Consider the following 22,766-nt stretch of genomic DNA (forward strand, 5'->3'; position numbering starts at 1 on the left):
TATTTGGCAGATGTAGAATGAAGCAGCTGGAGGAATAACTGTGTTCATATTGTAGCTAATAAAGAGGATTCATTATTGAATCGTTTCCTCCAGATGTTCAGCAGCTGATGGTGAAAAAAGAGGTTCCTACTGAGTTCACCTCCAGTCCGGATCCGGAGGATTCAGAGAGTCCAGTCCTTAAACAGGAACAGGAGGAGGACCAGGTACCAGGACTGGAGGAGACCAGGAACCCTGTGAGGCCGTTTCAGGTGAAGAGTGAGGATGAAGAGATGAATGAACCGGCCAGGAGCTGTGATCCACAGAGTCCTCTTCAACCAGATCCAGATCCAGAGGAAGAGGTCTCAGACTCCTCTGATACTGAAATCAGTGAGAATGATTCTAATGAAACCAGAGTGGCCCAGTCAGATGTGAAAATAGATGAAGATGATGTAAATGTTACACGTGACAACAATGAGAAACCCATCAGCTGCCCTGAGCGTGGGAAAAAAACGTTTTTTCTTAAGACTCATATGAAGACCCACACAGGGGAGAAACATCACCGTTGTGATGTTTGCGGGAAAAGTTTTTTGTGGAAGGGCAATCTTAATTTTCACATGCAAGTTCACGCAGAAGAGAGGCCGTTTGGCTGCTCATTTTGTGGCAAAAGATTTAAGCGACAATATGATCTTAAATCACACAAGGTAGTCCACACAGGAGAGAAACCCTTCAGCTGTGATGTTTGTGGGAAAAGATTTAACCGAAAGGGAATCTTTAACATGCACATGAGGGTCCATACAGGAGAGAAACCATTCAGCTGTGATGTTTGTGGGAAAATTTTTGAACTAAAGGCAGGCCTTAAAAAACACATGACGGTCCATAAAGAGGAGAAATCTTTCAGCTGTGATGTTTGTGGGAAAACGGTTAATTTCATGGAAAACCTTAAAAAACACATGGTAGTCCACACAGAAGAGAGACCATTCAGCTGTGATGTTTGTGGGAAAACATTTAAACTAATGGAAAACCTTAAAAAACACATGGTAGTCCACACAGAAGAGAGACCCTTCAGCTGTGATGTTTGTGGGAAAACATTTAAACTAAGGCGAACCCTGAAATCACACATGGCAGTCCACGCAGAAGAGAGACCCTTCAGCTGTGATGTTTGTGGGAAAAATTTTAAACTAAAGGGAATACTTACAATACACATGAAGGTCCATACAGAAGAGAAACCCTTCAGCTGTGATGTTTGTGGGAAAACATTTAAACTAAAGAAAAACATTAAACCACACATGAAGGTCCATACAGAAGAGAAACCCTTCAGCTGTGATGTTTGTGGGAAAACATTTAAAGAAAAGGGAATACTTAAAATACACATGAAGGTCCATACAGAGGAGAAACCCTTCAGCTGTGATGTTTGTGGGAAAACATTTAAACTAAAGAAAAGCATTAAACCACATATGAGGGTCCACACAGAAGAGAAACCCTTCGGCTGTGATGTTTGTGGGAAAAGATTTAAACTAAAGAAACACATTAAACCACATATGAAGGTCCATACAGAAGAGAAACACTTCAGCTGTGATGTTTTTGGGAAAAGATTTAAATGAAAGAAAAGCCTTAAAGTACACATGGAGGTCCATACAGAAGGGAAACCGTTTGGTTGTGACAACTGTCAAGAAAAAGACAGGATCTTTGCTGGTTGACCAAACGTAAACTGTAACTTGATTGGTCTTTGTTTTTTTTTTTTTTGCTTTGCTTTGTTTTGTTTTTTTTTGTCCTCGCTCATTTGTGTTTGGGTCAGTGACATATATACCAGAAAAGTTTTCTTTTTTTATATTTTGGTGTAAAATGAATATTTTCTAAATCATCACTCAATGTGAGACCTATGCCGTCGGTCTTACAACATATTTTCTACGTATTGTGATATTCTTTGCAATAAAATTCTAAAAATATTTGTGACTTTTGCTGATGATATTTTCTATGTATCCTGTGAAAGTTTTCAGATTCTACCATTCATAAAGGTATGTTATTTTCACGTGTAGCAGACTCTGGCTGGCAGAAATGAGATCCACAGGTCACAGTAAGGTCACGGGGATGCTCTTTCACTTCACTTCAACAGAAAACAGAAACTCCCTCAAAAAAATAATAAATAAATAAATAAATAAAATAAAATTCAGCACAATGATCACAAGAGGGACTTGTTTTTCATTTTTTCTCTATTTGACTGTAACTTTTATTTTGTCGCCGATGAGACACGCAGGAAGTCGGGCTTTCAAAATGCAAGAGAATCCAGTTGGTTTTCAAAACAAAACTGCTGGCAGCGAGCGCGACGAATATGATTAGTCAGATCCAGAGAGAGTTAATTTCTATCACTCTGGTTAATGAGCTATTGAACTAAAATGAGCTAAAAATGCACATGCGCTCCCCGTCGGGGAATCGAACCCCAGTCTTCCATGTGAGCAGTGGAGATACTGTCCACTATACTAACTAAGAGCAAGAACGAGGAACATTACGTGGTGTGTGACTTTTGTGAAACCGCCATATGAAACCCCATAGACTTCAATACACTCTGACTTCATTTACAACAATAACACAAAGTTACAGTGATCAGTCCAGGGACATTTCTGTGTGTCTTTGTGCGCATGCGCTCATCCATTTGAAGCGAACATGAGAGAGTGTGACGTATGCATCTGTGTGTTGGAGATCAATGAAAGGCAGGAAATGCCTTTGATCTCCAGTGACGTCACACAGAGTCGTTGTGGAGTTATTAGTTGTTGATGTTGTTCTGAAAAATCTGCATCAGTGAAACATTCATTCATACACGAGGACATCATGTATATTGTTGGAATAGAAAATCTTATTTTTTCTGTGTGTGCTCCTGAGAAAGAGGCTCAAATCCAAACCCAGGAGACAGAAGTTGAGTGAGTCAGTGAGGAAGAAGCTGCTCGTTCTCCTTCAACAGTTTGATCTGAGGAAAAGTCACTTCCTCTTTTCAGGAATCAACTTCTACCATCTGTCCACTAGATGGAGATAACTGAGCATCAACTGAGAACTGAGTTCTTCATCATCTGGAAACAGACAGCATTGTTTTCTTCAGCTGGAGCTCTTTGTTCAAATCTACATTGAGATTCAGAGCCAAATGTTTTTCCTTTCCTGGATTTACTTCATCATTTCAGTCACTCTGTGGATTCAGCTGACAAATGCAAAATACAACCAACATTTAAACGATGACGTGTTGAAACAAAACTTTATTGATTCAGTCTGGTCAGCAGAATATAACCTGATGAAATCAGCAACATTAAACTGATGTTTCTACATGAATGCATCACTGATTCTAAAACCATAAACTGAACATGAACACTCTGTACACTCAGCGTTACACACATGAAGACAACATCATGTGTTTAAGGTGATGTTGAGCTGAACAGGACTTGTATTGAACACACAGAGGGAGTGCACCGTTCCTGGAGATACTGCAATACCAGGTCGATGCGTGGAGTGGACGGAGCAAGCCCCTATTCCATCTCCCTGTTCCAAAAATCTATTTAATATATGGTCCCCGGGTAGGAGACGTATCAGATATTAAACTGATAAGAACAGATACTACACTTGATCTTAGCCAAAAGGCCGAGAAGCGATACCGCTCAGCTGTCGGAGGTAACGGAGTGTTTCTCCGCACCGACCCGCTCAGTGAGGGGTCAGAGTCGGCTTCAGTAACAACATCACTCCGAGAGAGAGACACAAACAGAAGACATGAAGAAACGAAGGAGGGATCAGAAAACAACCACAGACATGTTATTTTCACAAAGTTACGTTGTAGAGCAAAGAAAACGTCTCTTCTTGGTCACCTGTAAAAATTCATATCTATGTCAATTTACCAGCTGAATATTATTGTGAAAACATCAGTTTGTCCTCTCATGTGATTGGCCTCATGGTGTGTCCATCAAAATAACCCCCCTGTCTGCACGGATTCTCTGAAGATTCGGCTCTCCTCGACTGGACTCGGCTTTTTTCGACCGAAAGTGAGAATAATAAAATGAAAGAGTAACTTTGTCATCCACAGAATAAAACCACAAATCACTGAACACTCATATATTTAAAATAGCATTAAAAGTACTTTAACCCAATATTATCTTAATGCTAACATACAGTGGAATACAATACAATAGACCGGCTAACGGGATTATCATCAGTACCGCTATGATTTTAAAGCATCAATGAACTTATTTCAGCTTTAACATGGCAGTAACACGTTGGGGAGAGCCGGTACAAAGTAACACAGGACAAATGTAACACTGCGATTTACTCAGAATCGGAAGAATGCAGACGCACTAAATGACGTCACCACTTTCAGCAAGCAATACTCCCCAGACCAGAGAAAATCTGGTGACTACGTCACACTTCCACTAAATTATTGCCGAGACCTAAAAGTAAATTTGTCGGTTTAAACATTGTGATTATCATTTCCCGTGTCATATTTATAATTATATTATAGGCAATTTAGTTTTTAACTCAGTTTTATGTTTTAGGAGAAAACCTGGCGTAAATGTTGGAAGTCACTGTCTGAAAGAAAGTAATGCAGCCGCACTCTGCGAGTTAACAGCTTATCAAAACACAACGATTCTGTATTGTCATGACAGACAAGAGTAGGAAGAGAACAACACAAAGAAGGCTGGTTCCGAACCCTAACCCTGGTTTATGTGCAAATCATTGCAAAATTGTAATCATATTTGAAGCAAATAAAATGGTTGAAGTGCATTTTATATTTGTAATTGTGAATTAGCGAGGAAGTTGTCCAATGTTTGAAAAAAAAAAAAAAATACAAAAATGTAACTAATTCCAGTTCACAATTTGATTGTGTTGATTGTGTGGGCGGGACACACACATTCAACAGCATCACTGATTCAGGAGCAGCACAGTGAAAACTGTACACATTACTGGAGAAAGTGATAAATGACATTCTCCCTGTTTTCCTGTAAATCAGTGCTGCTGAAAAACTCCTGACATTTTCCAGCCAAAGTCAAATCTCATGATGGGACAGTGAAGGAATATCCAGTGTGTAAGAACAGTGCGGCACCCTGGACGTTTTATTCGTTCAGATTATGTCCAGAATTATTTCTAATTAGTTCTCCCAACTAATTTGCCCCCCCCCCAGCATTATTTTTTCCCATGAATATAGTTTAAAACGCTCTGTGTCCCTGATAAAACACTCACCTTCACCTGAGGTAACTGTAGATCAGCACCCATTTGCGTCAGAAGGTGTCAGTCTCGGCTTTGTAATGAGGCGGACGGCCGCTGGAGTCCTGTTGTAGCAGGAAGCAGCACAGAAGGCCGAAACTCACCCAAGACCGTCTCTGTTTCTGTTCTACAGGTGAGCAAAGTGCAAAAGCGCCTCATACAGTTATATGAAGTTTATTTCTTAAGTTGTGGTGTGTGTTTACAATGTGGTTAATGTCCGTAAATAAGGCAGCTAACTACTGCTAGCCTCAGCTGCTAATACAGCATGTCGTGCCCGCTGTAGCGGGTAAAGCTAGTTCCCTTACTTTGTACTTTTATCGTTATCATGTGAATAAATAATAAGTTCAGAGTTCTGTAAACAGGAAGCAGCCACTATAAACAGTTAGCATTTAGCTGCAACATATATTTATGTTCGGTAACCGATATGTTAAACCAGTGGTTCTCAACCTTTCTGGGGTCCTGGACCCCCTGCATGTTTTAGATTGACCCTGAGGACCCAGTTTGATAGAAACAGGAGAAACTGCATTTTAAATAGCATTTTGGCATTTATTCATTCTTTGAGGCAAATATGAGCTTTCTATAGCAACTTCCAGAACAAAAAAAAATCATACTTATGCAGCTTCTACGCATAAGGTAACAAAGTATGCAATTTCCAGAAATATGTAAGAAAACATTTATGCAGCATCTCCTGAACTTTATCTTCCAGATATTGTAATAAGTAGCTTTCATAAATATGAATGTCATAAAACAGATTTTTGATGCACTCTTCAAGAACAAAAACATAAAGTGTGAAACCTCAATGAATATCATATAATTATCATATATTATTAAGTCTATAATTAAGTCTCATGCCCTCATAACTTGAAAGGGATGCAGATTCTGTTGAGTTTGTATCAACAGTGTGACGGATTAACATTAACAATAAATGTCATAGGATCTTTTTTAAGAGATGTTTTATTTTCATGGACCCCTTGCAATCACACCACTAAACACTAGGGGTCCGCGGACCCCCGGTTGAGAATCACTGTGTTAAACAACTAATAGGAGCAGTTTATCAGGTACACAAATGCTGTGTAACCTCGTTAATGCAACAAATGGTTAGTATCCTTAGTTTAAACGAGTTACACAAATAAATACAGTGCTCATTTGCAGACATAAGAGTGAACAAATTATAGAAGCAGCAGAAAACATGGAATTAGTTATTGTGGTAGACTGCACATGTTCGGTTGTGTGTTATGTATTTGTTTAACTGTAGAACAGTAATCAGTACATTATTTGTTTAACTGCAGAACTGTCATAGTTGCATTATTTGTAAACTGTAGGACAGTAATGATTTCACTTTTGGTTATTGTATTATTTGGCACTGTAGTCTTGTTGTCAGTCAGTCGTAAAGCACAAGACGGTCAGCATAGCAGCACAGAAAACTGATACTCATCCAAGACTGTCTCTATATTCTGTTTTACAGTGGTTATTGTACAATATAATCACTGGTACCTGGGTGAAAGTTATCATCATTGTACAAGTGTTACACTTAAACACTCGATCATGTCCATGGAGTGTCTGTGTCCCTTTTCCTTTTCAAATGCTGTCCAGTATAGGTGAGTCAGATTCTAAGAGATAAAGATAAACAGACAGCATCCAGTGAGACAACAGAAGCCCAGCAGAGGACAGAGACAGAAACACAGGTACTAACAACAACAACAACAAATGTCTGGATTATTTAAAATTGCATTTTCAAAGAGTGTAGCTGACAAGACCTCACATGGTCCATATGGACACCTGGACTTGTTATTCTGCTCCCTCCTCAGTCTTAAATATTGTAAAGAAAAGGTATTTGCCTATTTATCTTGATGTAGATTTGAACAAATGGTTAAATGTGAAGTTGAGCTCCATCAGATTTTCAGTGTGATTCTCTAGAAAGGAAGAAAACAACGATCACTGATCCAAACTGCCTGTTTGAAGATGACCAAGAACTCAGTTCTCTGTATCTATTGGACAGAGTGTAGAAGTTCATCACATTACTGATCTATTATAATCTGATTCTATTATGAGGAAGAAAACTGGTTCAGTGTTTAGGAAGTGACTTTTCCTCACATCAAACACGGGACAAGAGTGATGAGAAAGAACAAGCAGTGACACATTTCCTGAGTACACAAATTTCTGTGTGTAAATGGACCTGAATGGAGTTCAACAGGTGAGAATCTATAAATGTTTTGAACAAGATCACTTTTATCTTTGATTTTCATGTTACTTTTGGCAGCAGATTGGTTGTAACCAAGTTTATTGTTGAAAGTTTCCTCAGACCTGGTTGACCAGCTGAGAAGCCTCTGAACTCTGTTTGACTTAGTTTACTGGTTCTTTTTTCCTCCAATACAAACAGAAAGAATGATAAATAAAGGCAGCAGTTTTATGTGACCAGTTTTGTCCAACAAAAGCAGTTTGATGGTTTTTATCCATACTGTGATTGATTTAATGTGAAATGTTCACACATGGTTTCAGATCAAAGATGAACCGAGTAATTTTTCAGGGAAATAATTTTTATTCTTTATCACCTTCATCCATGAAGACACCGATTTATTCCATTTAATAATCAAGGTCTGTGTCTCCTGAAAACATTGTCTCAGTTCTGCTGATTTTTTTTTTTTTTTTTTTTTTTACAGTGAAACCACAAAAACAGGGAAGTGCAGTTTTCTAAACTGAAGACAGTAAAGAGGGAAGTGATGTCAGTTTAATGTTGATGTAGCAAAAACAAAAAGAACAAATAGTTAAGTGACTGGAGCCCCTGGACCTTTATTTGTGGTATTAATTTCCTCATTTTCCTCTTTATCACATGATATTGTCCTCAGACTCATGATAATAAACCAATGTACATAAATGGTAAAGAAAATTTTGAAATAATAAAGAGAACTATATTTCTGATTGCTCCATCTGTCGGTTGAGCTCAGAGTGACATTGTTTTTGTTGATGATTGTGTAACTTTTCCAGCAGGTAGAGGCTCAGCTATGAATCAGTGTGAGGACAGAGAGGAGGGAGCCCCTCCCTCTAAAACCACTCTGTGTGGGGAACATGAGAGTCAGACCAAAGCTCAGAGGTGAGATGAGGATCTCTAACTGTCCATCTGTCAGAGCTCAGCACTCAGATCACTGCTCCATCATTATTCACTCTCACTGTCACTTACTTTTTTTTTTTTTTTTGCTGCTATTTTGTTAGTTTGTTTTAGTCGGGAACTCAACCAGCATGTGGAGCAAATTTTTATTATTTGTTTTGGACTTTTCAACTAAATTCCTTTGCAGATTTTTTTTTTTATTTATAATTTTTTTTAATCATCATAAAATACTAATTACAAAATAGTGTTTTGGATTTAAAATAGATGTATTAGAAATGTTGCCCATCTCTCAGTTGCATGTTCTGTCCACTGTGGAGGAGGAAGAGTCTGATTGAAGCTCTGTTCCCCCAAAAAACAACGAGACAAAATGAGGGGACACAGTGAAGTGAATTACTTCCTGTTCTCCCCCTCAACAGTTTGACTCAATGTGATGATGAGCTGGATAATACACATGAAACCTATAATGAAACCAACAAACCTGACCGGGACTTTATTTTTCTGTGTGTTGGTGTGTGACAGAGATTCTGGTCTTCTGTCAGTTTCCCTCTTAGACTGACTCCGTCCAGAAGATGGACTGTGTGTTTGGATTTGTGTGTTTTTGGGTGTGTAGCTTTGGAACAAACAGTTTGTCCTGTTTCTTTGTCTTCTGTCAGTCAGAAAGTGTTTCCCTCTCAGACTGACTCTGTCCTGAAGATGATGGACTGTGATGAGGAAGAGGAGGCCAGACCAGAGTCTCCAGGATCAATCTGTCTGTCTCTGAAGTCTGACTGGTCCAAAGATTTACCTCCACACTTCAGTAATGAACCTGGACCCTCAGACACAAAGTAAGAGACTGTGAAGATGAGAATAAAAATCTGTTCATAGATTAATATTAATGATCCTGAATCATCAGTGCAGATTCAGGAAGACACTGAGATGGATCTTCTGGTTTTATAACCAGAAACTACTGATGTTTTTTCCTACCCAAACATTTTATTATATTAGTCAGATCATGTCAGTTATAAAGAAATGTTTTCACAGAGACAGGAAGGGGAAAAGACATGTCTCTGAAGAGGAGCAGCCGTCCCACTGTGCTCAGTGTCAGGACGTCCTGAAGGATCCAGTCTCTACCAGCTGTGGACACTGGGTCTGCAGACAGTGCTGCACCTCACACTGGGACCAGTCTGCTTCTTCAGGAGACTCCTCCTGTCCCCAGTGTGGACAAAGATCCAGAACCAGACCAGGTCTAAAGACCAGCCCTGAGCAGAGTGAGACTGAACTTCTGACTTTTTCATCAGATCCTCAGACTCTCTGTCTGCAGTCTGACGTTGTCTCCTCTCTGTCAGCAGATCGTGTTCTACAGGAGGTTTTAGATCAACATAAGATCAGTCTGAGGACCAGATGTCAACATGTGACTGAAGGAACAGGAACAGGAAGTGGAACCCTCCTCAACAGGATCTACACTGAGCTCTACATCACAGAGGGACAGAGTGAAGAGGTTAATACCCAACATGAGGTGAGGCAGCTGGAGACAACTTCTAAGAAGAAGAGCCTCCATGATGCTCCAATCAAATGTCACCACATCTTTAGAGTCTCACCTGACCAGCAGAGTCCCATCAGACTGGTTCTGACCAACGGCGTCGCTGGAGTTGGAAAAACTTTCTCTGTGCAGAAGTTCAGTCTGGACTGGGCAGAGGGCTTGGAGAACCAGGATGTCAGTCTGCTGGTTCTGCTTTCGTTCAGGGAGCTGAACCTGATCAGAGATCAGCAGTACAGTCTTCTCAGGCTGATTCATGTTTTCCATCCAACATTACAGAAGGTCACAGCAGAGCAGCTGGCTGCCTGTAAAGTTCTGTTCATCCTGGACGGCCTGGATGAAAGCAGACTTTCACTGGACTTCACCAACAGGGAGGTCGTGTCTGACTTCACACAGGAGTCATCGGTCCACCTGCTGCTGAAAAACCTCATCCAGGGGAATCTGCTTCCCTCGGCTCTGGTCTGGATCACTTCCAGACCTGCAGCAGCCAGTCAGATCCCTCCTTCATGTGTTGACAGGCTAACAGAAGTCCGAGGCTTCACTGACGCCCAGCAGGAGGAGTACTTCAGGAGGAGGTCCAGGGATGAAGAGCTGTCCAACAAAATCATCTCACACATCAAGAAGTCCAAGAGCCTTCACATCATGTGTCAAGTCCCAGTTTTCTGCTGGATCATCGCTACAGTTCTGGAGCACATGTTGACTACAGACCAGCAAGGAGAGCTGCCCCAGACCATGACTGACCTGTACTCACACTTCCTGCTGGTCCAGACCAGGAGGAAGAGGATCAAGTACCATGAGGGACATGAGACAAGTCCACAGGAGCTGATGGAGGCTGACAGGGAAGTTCTTCTGAAGCTGGGGAGGCTGGCGTTTGAACATCTGGAGAAAGGGAACATCATGTTCTACCAAGAAGACCTGGAGCAGTGTGGTCTTGATGTCACAGAGGCCTCGGTGTACTCAGGACTCTGTACTGAGATCTTCAAAACAGAGAGTGTGATCTTCCAGAAAACAGTCTACTGCTTTGTTCATCTGAGTGTTCAGGAGTTTCTGGCTGCAGTCTACATGTTCCACTGTCACACCAACAGGAACAAGGAGGTCCTGAAGGGCTTTCTGGGAAAAAAACAGCAAGATTCAGCCCTGGAGGACTTCCTGATCACAGTCCTGGAGAAATCCTTTGAAAGTGAAAATGGTCACCTGGACCTGTTTGTCCGCTTCCTTCATGGTCTCTCTCTGCAGTCCAACCAGAGACTCTTAGGAGGTCTGCTGGGTCAGACAGAAACCAAACCAGAGACCATCCAGAGAGCCATCAACAACCTGAAGAAGATGAACAGTTATTTTATCTCTCCTGACAGAAGCATCAACATCTTCCACTGTCTGATGGAGCTGAAGGATCACTCAGTTCATCAGGAGATCCAGGAGTTCCTGAAGTCAGAGACCAGATCAGAGAAGAAACTCTCCCTGATCCACTGCTCAGGTCTGGCATACATGCTACAGATGTCAGAGGATGTTCTGGATGAGTTAGACCTGAAGAAGTACAACACATCAGATGAGGGACGAAGGAGACTAATCCCAGCTGTGAGGAACTGCAGGAAGGCTCGGTGAGTCCACTCTCATTCTCATCAATCCTTCTGATGTGTTTAAATCCAATCTGATTCAGATGGTTTTTCACTGTCAGCTGTTTGTTTTCAGATGATTCAAATGCTGCCAGAGATAAATATTCACTTAGTTGTGTTTCTAGTGGAAATCCTAAAGACTGATGACATCAGCAGGTATCAGTGACTGATCATCTTCACCAGCTTCACTGTTCACTGAGCTCAACTCAGTGAAAATCAAAACCATAGAGAGCCAAATGTTTTCAAGTCAGCATGGCCTCATAGTCCCTCAGAGGAGACAAACCTGGATGAGGTCCCTGACAGACTGAGGACACATTTTATCTTTTGTCTTCACCTGAAAATTGGATTAAAACTCAATGTGAGAGAGATGAGAACAAAAGTTCCATGTCAGAGTGAAAAAATTCAGTGAGAAGACAAAATCTGAATCAGAAGAGAAGTCTGAGTCTTTAGTCCTCAAACCCTCCAGACGAATATGTAGTTTCCTCTGTCACAGTGACATATTGTGTAATATGTGTCATCACAGACTTGTTGGTTGTGGACTCTCAAAGACTGAGTGCAATGTTGTGGCTTCAGCTCTAAAGTCCAACCCCTCCCATCTGAGAGACCTGGACCTGAGTCAGAACCACATAGAGGATTCAGGACTGAAGCTGGTGTGTGCTGGACTGGAGAGTCCAAACTGTGGACTGGAGACTCTGAGGTCAGTTCACTGACTGGACCTGCTGTAGCTTGAATGTTGTGCTGTTGTTTGGATGATGTGTGTTTAGACATGATGGTGACTCAATAACACAAAGATCATTGAGGACATTTCTGATTTATTTATATCAATGATTTGATCTTCATCTTTTATTCTTTACTCAGGTTGAAGAACTGCAGTTTGTCAGAGATCAGCTGTTCTTCTCTGGTCTCAGCTCTGAAGTCCAACCCCTCCCATCTCACAGAACTGGACCTGAGTGTGAACTGCCTGAAGGATTCAGGACTGAAGGATCTGTGTGGTTTTCTGGAGAGTCCTCACTGCAGACTGGAGACTCTGAGGTCAGACTTATGTTTTATTTCTGCTCTCAGATTAATATGATGTTACAGTTGTGGTGACTCTGACCTGCAGACAAGTTTATATTTGAGGGAAAATCCTGCAATAAAACTGCATTTTAATCATTTGAAAATTACCGTATTTTGCGGACCATAAGGTGCACTGCATTATGAGGAGCAATATCAATTAACAGGTCTATTTTCATACATAAGGCACATGATAAAACATATAAAGCGAGGCGCAGTATGTACCGTTATTACAAAAAGTGGTGGAGGTAAGCATACTGCGTTTACTATTCTCTGATTGGCTTATCGTTGCCAGCGACAGCAAACAACCTGAAGTTAGTGGGACGTTGGAACAACGTTGTCTCCCAACATTTGATTATAATTGGATTATGATATAGATTTAAAAATTGGGTTTATGTTAAAAACCTAACGTTGGCTCGACGTCTAATTATTGTAAAGTAACACTGACTAAATGTTGGATGATGGTTGCTCACCAGCACTACATAATTACTTATCTAACGTCTGATGTTGCAACCCATATCCAACCAAGGTTTGAGTCAGTTCAGGTTTTTCAAATATTTAATTTTCTCATTAAATCTTCTCACTGTTTGTATTTGACTGTGGTGAAGCTGCTTCCTGTTGGTTCAGCGGTTTGAATTTAAATTTTTAAACTTCTACTTTCTAAACCTTCAACTCTGAACAGATGATGAAACATTGAACACTTTCAAGCAGGAACTTTTTCTCCTAAAGTCACATATTTTATTCTTTACTCAGGTTGGAGAATTGCAGGTTGTCAAAGATCAGCTGTTCTTCTCTGGTCTCAGCTCTGAAGTCCAACCCCTCCCATCTCAGAGAACTGGACCTGAGTTGGAACGACCTGCAGGATTCAGGACTGAAGGATCTTTGTGGTTTTCTGAAGAGTCCTCACTGCAGACTGGAGACTCTGAGGTCAGACTCATGTTTTATTTCTGCTCTCAGATTAATATAATGTTACAGTTGTGATGACTCTGACCTGCAGACCTGTTAAATAGTTCAAAGTCAATTTTTACAACAGATTTTCAATCATTTGAAAGTTACATTTTAATTGTGCACAGTTTTTATTAATAATGTTGACAGTCTGAGTCAGTTCAGGTTCTTTCAGGTGTTCTTTCATTTTCTAAACTTCTACTTTCTAAACCTTCAGCTCTGAACAGATGATGAAACATTGAACACTTTCAAGCAGGAACTTTGTCTCCTAAAGTCACATCTTTTATTCTTTACTCAGGTTGGAGCGCTGCAGTTTGTCAGAGATCAGCTGTTCTTCTCTGGTCTCAGCTCTGAAGTCCAACCCCTCCCATCTTAGAAAACTGGACCTGAATCAGAACGACCTGAAGGATTCAGATCTGAAGGATCTTTCTGGTCTTGTGAAGAGTCCAGACTTCAGACTGGAGACTCTGAGGTCAGTAGAGTTGGACTCAGTTCATGTTCCTTTCAGTAATATTGTTTCACTCTAACCCTCAGTGAAGCTGTGAGAGGAGAACAGAAACAGATTTCAGAATTAGACAGAAAGACAGAGAGAAAACAGTCAGCCAATCAGATCAGTCGGAGGACTGTTGTGATCATGTGACCATCAAATGAAGCAGATTCCAGGTGAAGAACTCAGAGATGTTCAGATTCTGGTCCTCGTCCATCAAACTGTCAGATCTGAGCTGAGACTGTTTGTTCTCTGATCAGGTTCATCTGTCACAGCTCTGAGATCAGTCTGACTGAAAGCTGCACATCACTGATCTTCTTTCATCACACTGTCACCATGTGGTCTTTCTGCAGACCAGAATCCTGTCTGTCTGTCTGTCTGTCTGTCTGTCTGAGTCTCTCAGTTTAAATGGACCTTCAGTAAATCATCAATAAAGTGATGAACCTTCATGACTCAGCTTTATCTCCACTGTGGACTCAGAGAAATGTGCTGAGTCAGCAGACTTGAGGTCTGTGAGTTTCCAGCTCAGTGTGATCACTCCAACACGTTAACATGAGCTGAGAGGAAGCAGCTGCTGCACATCTGGACTGAACAGGACTGAAGTCCCTGCAGGTCTTTATGCTGGATCTGCATCACTGACTGACAGCTGATGGACAGAGTCAGGAAACACTGATGGATCTGCTCTCTTCTTCTCTTCATAGCTGCTGGTGGTGAAGAGGAAGGTGTGTGCTGATGGAGGATCAGCTGCTTCCTGATGATCCAGATGTTGCAGCAGCAGCTTGTCCAGACTCTGGACCATGTTCCTGGGAGGTGGAGAGGAGAGCTTCATCCAGCAGAGACTGACAGAGGAATCAGAACTGGTCTGAGAACAGAGTCCAGTCCACCATGATCCCAGAGACTCCTCAAGTCCTCCTCTCCTCTCAGCCAGCTCCTCCAAACTCCACCTGGGGTTTAGGTTCAGCTTCTTCTGGACCCTTTGGGCTGCTTTGGGAACATTTCTACAAGCATTACTCTATAAAAGATGTAATTTTGTTGTGAAACATGTGACTGTCAGTTGTCACAGATTAAGCTTTTAATTGGCCCTTTCTTCCCTTCATAAAATGTGAATGGTCTTTTTTTTTTTTTTTTTTTTTTTTTGATTTTTTTTTTTTCTCAAATAATTCTTATTTTTAACATTTTGCAAAAAATTTCTTATTTAAATAAATAACAGGATTCTGAAAGGGTTGAACTCAGAGGACACTGCAGCAGTTTATCTTTTGAAAGAACAATTTTTACTAAATGTACTAAATAACCTTTGTGCGACAAACAAAGTCCTGCTTTAATCTGAGTGTCTCTGTCTGGATTGTGATCTGGCCCAGGTGGGAAATATTGTCATATTTATTTTCATATTTTAATGTGTGAAGGACTTTGTGCAACATTGTTCGAAAAGTGCTGTATAAATAAAGTTTAAAAGATTGATATAATACAGTCCAATAACGTTCTATTGGAGTCGTGCAGCAGACTCTCAGCTCAGTGTGTGAATGTGCTGCTGCTGAACTGGGACTCATGAGTTCCACTCTGAACCAATGAGTCATGAATCATGAGTCTGACTGTGAACCAGTCTACAGTATGTGCTGTGGCTGAGTGACAGCTCATAGCGGGGAGGGAAAGGGAGTGAAACAGTAAACCAGAGCTGCTGCTTTTCCTCCTTCTTTCTATATGAACATGAGCACCATGATGCACACTGCTGTGTTCTCATATCAAGCTCATGTTCACCTTCTTTCTTTCACAGGGAGAACATGAAAGAAGCTGAAGCTGAACTCAGCCTTCCAACTTTAGTGCTCCGTGTCACAGACTGATCCATTTTCTGACGTTATAGTCCACACCAGGCTGCAGCCTCTCTGTGTGACACTTTGTTCATCATTATTTTCACACTTTAGTTCCTGCTTCTTTTCATTTAGGCTCCATGTAGGCTGTTCACGATGACTTTGTTTGTGTGTGGCTGTTTTCTTCTGAATGTGGGATCTCTGTCTGAATGAAAGTTTCACAATCACTGCCTCAGACTGCATTCAGAAGGAATTGTTGAAGTCATAGAAGCTGAAGAGTTGATGATCAGAGGCTGACAGCTAAAGGAAGCTAGAATGCACACTGCTCTCTGACAGAGTCGGCCTCCCTCCACATTTAGGAGGCTTTTTCACTTCTTACAACAGCTGACAAAGGGCTCATCTGGGATTTGAACCCCGGACCTGTCACACCCTGAGCCAGAATCATCCTGATTGTTCCTGGAATGGTTTGGTTAGTCAGAGTGTGTCTGTGTGTGTTCTTGTCTCTCTGAGTGGTTGGAAATGAAAATGGAGATCGGTAGAAGCAGATGACTCTGAGGATGAATGAATGTTTCACTGACAACATCGACAACTGTTGAAACACCTCACAACGAGGCTGTGTGACGTCACTGCAGATCAAAGGCATTTCCTGTCCTTCATCGCTCTCCCACGCGACACCAACTCAAACGTCACACTCGCATAAGATTCAGCCGGAACGGCGCATGCGCACGAAGACGCCCACGCTTGTCTCAACAGCAAATAAAGTGAAACACAAATCAGCTGTTATGAGACAAATAAGTGGCGTTAAATTGAACTAAAACTAAATCTATTGGCTTGTTCCTCCTTCTACTTATTAAAATGCTTATTTTCCTGCTTTTGCTCATTTTTGGAATCACAGACTGAGCGAAGCTGCGCACCTCGTCCACTGTGTGTGTGTGTGTGTGTGCTCTCTCTGCTGGTCTGAGCTCTCAGTTCATTTAAATGCTTTGTTGGATCTGTCTGTCTGTATCATGTCAGAAACTCTGAAACACTCTGAACTTCTTTAAAACACGGTGGATTTACTGATAAATGAAAGTGTCCAGCGGTCCATGATGGATTATTGTAGAAAACAGGGCTGCGGACGCCTGGAGATTTGTGACGTAATGGTGAAAGCTGTTGAGTAAGCATTGGTGGTTCAGTGGTAGAATTCTCGCCTGCCACGAGGAAGGCCCGGGTTCGATTCCCGGCTAATGCAGAGTAACTCCAATATCCAGAAACACAGAAGCACAGTGCTGCTTGGAAAATACAAGACATGAAAAAACCTGATAGACTCCAACACACTGTGAAACAACCAGTGGAGCCCCCTGGTGGTCAGTAGAAGTGCAGCCCCTCTGAGCTGGTGGCAGACCAAGGCTTCAGTCTGCACACATCTTCCACATGTGATGGCACACACACTGTGTATTGTGGCAACATCCGTCCCCTCAGAGAGAATCTGCTCTTTAACCCTCCTGTCGTTTTCACCCCCCGCCCCTTACTTTAGTGTTCCTGCTCTGTTTGATACGGTGGCCGGTAAGTGCAAAACTAAATTACAAAGTGCCAAACACTTTTACAAAGCGTGAAAATAATTTACATGTTGGGAAATATTTTTACATTTTATTCAACAAAATGACACAAGAAAAACACTTTTACCCCGGACAAAACAAATTCACATGTTAGAAAACAAATTTACATTTTAGAAAACAAAGTTACATGTTGCGAAACCAATTTCCAAACGACAGAATCTTCCGGTAGGGGAATGTACCAAATGCCGGAAGTGATCCAGAAGAAGATTGACTGTGACCTCAAAAAGTTTGTATCAGTTTGTGTGGAGGGAAAACTTTGCAGAGTGAAAGTTTATGGCAGCATGGAGTAAATGATGTTTTGGCCGTTTTGTGGAAACAACTTGAGCCAATTTACGCGGTTGTGTTTTCCGTGCGGACGATCTGTAGAATGTTTAACGTTGATGAACGGACCAGACGGAAGGAGCACGCGCACAGGAGACATCTAATAAACAGCCGGAAAATGCTAAACAAGCTAAGTGTAGCATCGCGCTAACTAGCTGAAGCCGCTGTCAGACATGCAGTGAATTAAAGTGCACCGTTTCATTTTGCAGCCAATCGTTGTCTTCACGGAATAGCAACGCGTTTAATTAGTATGTGTTACTAGTTTTTATTTATTTTATTTTATTTTTTTATTTTAGGCTTTCATTTATGCTAAATGCACAATTGTTGCTGATTGTTTTAGCTGCTGCTAACTTTCTGTTTTGATGCGGAACTCCGTTCATTCCAGCAGAACAACCATGAACATCATATAAACAATTCATGGAGGACAGAAAGTCAAAGTCAAAAGAACTGTGGGCCGAAAGGAAACAGGTCCAGGTACGTGTGTGGATATATCTGTAAAATATGGAAGTAAATATGTGTGTGTGTGTGTGAAATGAATGATATCTTTTTGTTATTTTAGCAGATAAACATGGATTGATGGCGCCACATGGAGCTGATTTAAAAGCTCAGAGAGGGAAAACACTCCCATTATATACAGATCCGGAGGTAGCAGCACCTGATCTACTGAAGCATGATGTGAAGTTTACACGGTGCAAACATCAGCCTGCGGACTCTTAAAAGGATGATTCCTCTCCAAACGCCATCAGGTTGGAACTTCGTGGACCTGGACAACTGTTTGGCTATCGGACGATGTGGCAGGTACTCAGACAAAAGTCCAATCTTCGAGTGAAGAGAGATGATGTGATGAATGAGAGAGCACGCAGAAGGTTTCTAAGAAGAAGCTGCTCCTCAATGGGAGCGAACTGTATGTGGCATGCAGATGGTTCTGATAAACTGGCTCTCTCAGGACGCATGGATGGATTTTTTCACCTAAAGTGCTGTGGCTCCAATGTGGACCGACAAATAACAAGAAGCCAACAGTGATCGCTGAGAATCTCCTCTCATGAGACTGAGGACTGATTGTGGCACGGAGAATGGCATTATGGCTGCCATTCAGTCTCCCCTACGCCTCCATCATGATGACTGCTGCTCTGGGCCGTCCAGCCACATGTATGGCTCATCCACGAATAAGCAGCGTGTTGAATCCTGGTGGGCCATATTTAGAAGGGGAAGGTAAGTGGCCTTCATGAAGTCATTTTATTATGACGAACGTTTCATTTGATTTTTATCTTTATGTTCTATCGCAGATGAACTCCTCTAAACATGTATAATAATTGAGGCTGGGACTTGAACGCGTTCATTTCAAAGCCTTTAATTAATATTTTTTAATGGAGTCCCACTTCTACTAATAATATACATTTACTTCTGATTCTATCCATTTCTACAGGTCTCAGTTCTGGATGGAGTTGTTTGCTGGATACTTCAACGGGAGCCATGAGCATCAGTGCCTTCTGAGATGTTGCTATGGTGATGTTGGATGAGTGTGTGAGACTGTGGAACAGTCACAGGATTCACACTTCCAGAACAGCGTCATGTCCAATGAACTGTACTGCTGACCACACAGGTAATATTGGTGATGGATTGATATTTCCATATTTGTTTATTTATTATTTTATTGCTGAAATGTAAATAAATAACATAAATGCTATTTATTGTATCTAACACAGATTTGGCTCCACAGACTGGATTTGAGATTGAACCAGCTGATTTGGATGCTGTTCCAGAGGCGAGCCTGTCAATAGCTCCATGTGGGGACTCAAACATGCAGGAGGACTTTGACTTTGTTATGGAGCACAAACAACTACAGAAGCCAGAGAACTGGGAGTCTGCAACAGAACTCTACATGAAGCTGAAAGAAACTGCTCAGCTGTGAGTCAGTGAGAAAGGGAATTTTCCCTTCCTGCATTATCAAGTGCTTACTCATTGGGGTTTCTGTCCTATTTCTATTTTATTAATTTTTTTAATATACATGTCAAGAGCCATGAGATGACTGTGCTGTGATTTGGTATTAGACAAGTAACACAGAATTGAATCAAATATTGTTTTTCTGTTTTAAAATAGTTTGGAAAAACTCATAACCAATCTATCACAGATGCAATCAGAAGGAAATATTTGCATTTTTTTTATTGTTTGTAAACATAACATTTGCATTCCCATTGTTTCATTTCTTCAGATGAACAGGTACCAGAATCATTTGGAAACATCACAAGGAAAAGTGAATGACAAGCTAAGAAATCTGATTTGGAGTGGTGGAACACTGCAGTCTGTCTGAACACCAAGTGTCACAGCTTCATTTTTGCTGAGTTTGAAATCAATTGATAAAAATTATAGCAAAGTAATGAGTCCTATATTTTTGTAAGTATGGAATACAAAACTTCTTGAAATTTGTTTTGTCTAAAACTTAACAGTGAAAATCTTAACTGTGTGGAGAGAAAAAAAACAAAACAAAACACCTTTTCGGAGTCTGGTCTCGAGGGGTGAGCTAGTTACCAATTACAAGTTACAGTTACAAGTCCATGTGTGACTTAAACACAGTGTGTGAATCTACGAGTGCTAATTTCAATGTGTTTGAACATGTATTGGGAACTGGGAATGGAGAGTCATCCAGGAACTCTATTCTTGGCGATGGTTCCAATCCGGATGGGGGAGGTGAAGTCAGCCCAGCTGCAAACATCAAAACATCCTCCAGAGACACAGCAGCCTGACCTTCTGCAAAGAAAAACCTTCAGTTACATCTTGGCAATGTATTTTCTCAGCAAATTATAAAATTTTATGATTTCCAAACCTTCACAATAAAAGACACAGTCCGCCCAGTAGCCCAAAGTTTGACTTTCTTTAAGTCTCCTGTTACTTCCTGATGGACTGAGGTCAGGTTTGAAGAGTCTCAAGTTCCAGACCAGTGAGTGGCTTTTCAGAGTGGCACAGGACAGGGGCCAGCAAAGTAGGCTGTTGCTGCAGTGCAGTCAGAAACTGAAGAGCTGAAAGACCATCTTTGAATCTAAAAAGTCACCACAAACATTGTTTCACATTTAAATGACCTAAAGAAACTTCAATGTTTTCTAAAATGACTATCCACCCAAACATATAGAAATGAGTAAAAATGGTTGTGTGTTGAACATTACTGATTTAAAGAAGAACTCTGTGTCTTGCTTTGCACTTGGCAGGGTAAATGTTACTCTACAGACTGCAAGAATTATGCACACAAACACAAGACTGGAATGACATGAGCACCTTTTGATTTGCATAAGACAGAGGAAGGGGAGACAGACATCACACAGCAATTATACTAAACTAAGGCACACATTCTGACACACTGACTCAGAGCTAAAAAATATACATTCTTAATAAACCACAGAGGGGGATGATGAGGCATTTCAAACTAAAATATCTTAAATACAAAAAAATAAAAATCACATCTTCATTACAAATATGATCTTACCTGTCAATTACAGATGAGATGCGGTCAATAATGTACCATTGGAGGGAGTCTGACACGATTTCTTTCTTTTCTTCAACAGTAGCAACACGTCTCAGACAGCCTGCTGTCTGTAACATTGTGCTGCGTCTCATGATGCATTCTCACAGAGCATCCACTGAAGAAACATTCTCAATCTGAAAGACACAAAAAAAAAAAAATGACAGAAACACTCATATCAATAACTATGTACAGTGTGTTCTGTATCTTCTTGCCTACTTTTTATTCCATGACACAAGATTTAATTCTGACATAAACAATAATTGAAGCCAGTTCTGTGTATGTGATAAAACAGACTGCAGGAACAACATAATACTCTGTCCTACCACACCACAGCCGACTCTCACCTCTTTCAAAGCTTTCCCTATTTCTTCATCAGTGATTGAATCAACTGTTGGCCCGAAAGATAATGAACAAGATCTTGTGACAGGAAATGCGGCCCCGGACCTCCATGCACCGCTGACACCACAATCATCTTTCCTGCCAGGTAGTATTCATCCTCCCTGACAGCTGTTCATTAATTTATGTTGTAAAATTAAAACTTATCACGTATTATATGCTATAATGTATTGAGATGAAACATGTTTTTGAAAAAAAAAATAGTTCAAGCAACAAAGTGTATGTCATGTGATATATAAAGTTAATGATCATGAACCATTAGTGTTGTTTACATCTAACCCTGTTCATACCATTTGCATTGTACACCAAGAACCTAAACTTAAATAAACTAAAATTAAAATTAAGTGAGTCACTGTCGTTTTTTTACTTACCTGTAGCAAGTACTCCTGACTGGATTTGTTTCAGGTGGATCCAGATCCTCAGTGTCAGATATTACTGTCTGAAAAACAAATGAAAATGTCTGAAACAACACACTGAAAGCAAAGAACATCAGGCTGCCGTAATCTGCCTTAATACCTGTCCAGGCTGAGCTGTGGATGAATCTCTGAAACATGATAAAATTGATAAACTGATGAACTTTATGATTCAGAGTATAACAGAGCTTTGAGTAACATTTAGAGGTAGAGAGGAACCATAAGATTTATAAATAAGAGATTATTTTCTTATAAATTATATCACAATCACATCAACAACTTAAAGACAAATGACTTCTTTTGTAAAAACTAATACCTACCCTTTATCTTCAGGTTTGCGTTTTAGAGAACTGTGTTTTTTTGGTTCAAAAACCTGAGAAGAAAAGCACACAATTGTCAGCAACTTTAAACAGCTTCCATTATTGTTCCCTCACCACATACAGTATATATCAATGGGGAAAGGTTATCAGGGTGTCTGATTGGAATAGTAAATGCCAAATAATCAAGACTTGGTTCTTCAACTTAATGCTTGAAACCAAATGCAAATCCCATCAATAAATAAAGGAACAAAAAAAAAAAAAAAAAAAAAAAAGGAATTAAAGTACAAAATGTAAAAATGAACGTACCACAGTTTCAGCCGCATTGAATTCAGCTGTGCTCCTCCATGTGATGACAATTTCATAATCAGAGTCTGATGTATCAACCTCTGTAGTAAAAACAAACAACACATTATTAATTATGCTACATCAGAGTAAATAAATATGTCAAAAACATTGAATGAAGAG

General features: G+C 40.6%; 2 non-coding genes across 2 annotated transcripts; one reads left to right on the forward strand and one right to left on the reverse strand.

Moving 5' to 3' along the window:
- Positions 1-3,421: 3,421 nt before the first annotated feature.
- On the reverse strand, positions 3,422-3,612 carry LOC115057878 (U2 spliceosomal RNA). Its single transcript, XR_003841974.1, has one exon. It is a non-coding gene; the product is annotated as a U2 spliceosomal RNA (small nuclear RNA).
- A 13,284-nt stretch (positions 3,613-16,896) lies between these two features.
- trnag-gcc (transfer RNA glycine (anticodon GCC)) lies at positions 16,897-16,967 on the forward strand. The gene has a single exon. It is a non-coding gene; the product is annotated as a tRNA-Gly (tRNA).
- The last annotated feature ends 5,799 nt before the right edge of the window (positions 16,968-22,766 follow it).

This window comes from Echeneis naucrates, chromosome 2 (assembly GCF_900963305.1).
Source record: "Echeneis naucrates chromosome 2, fEcheNa1.1, whole genome shotgun sequence".
NCBI lineage: Eukaryota > Metazoa > Chordata > Actinopteri > Carangiformes > Echeneidae > Echeneis > Echeneis naucrates.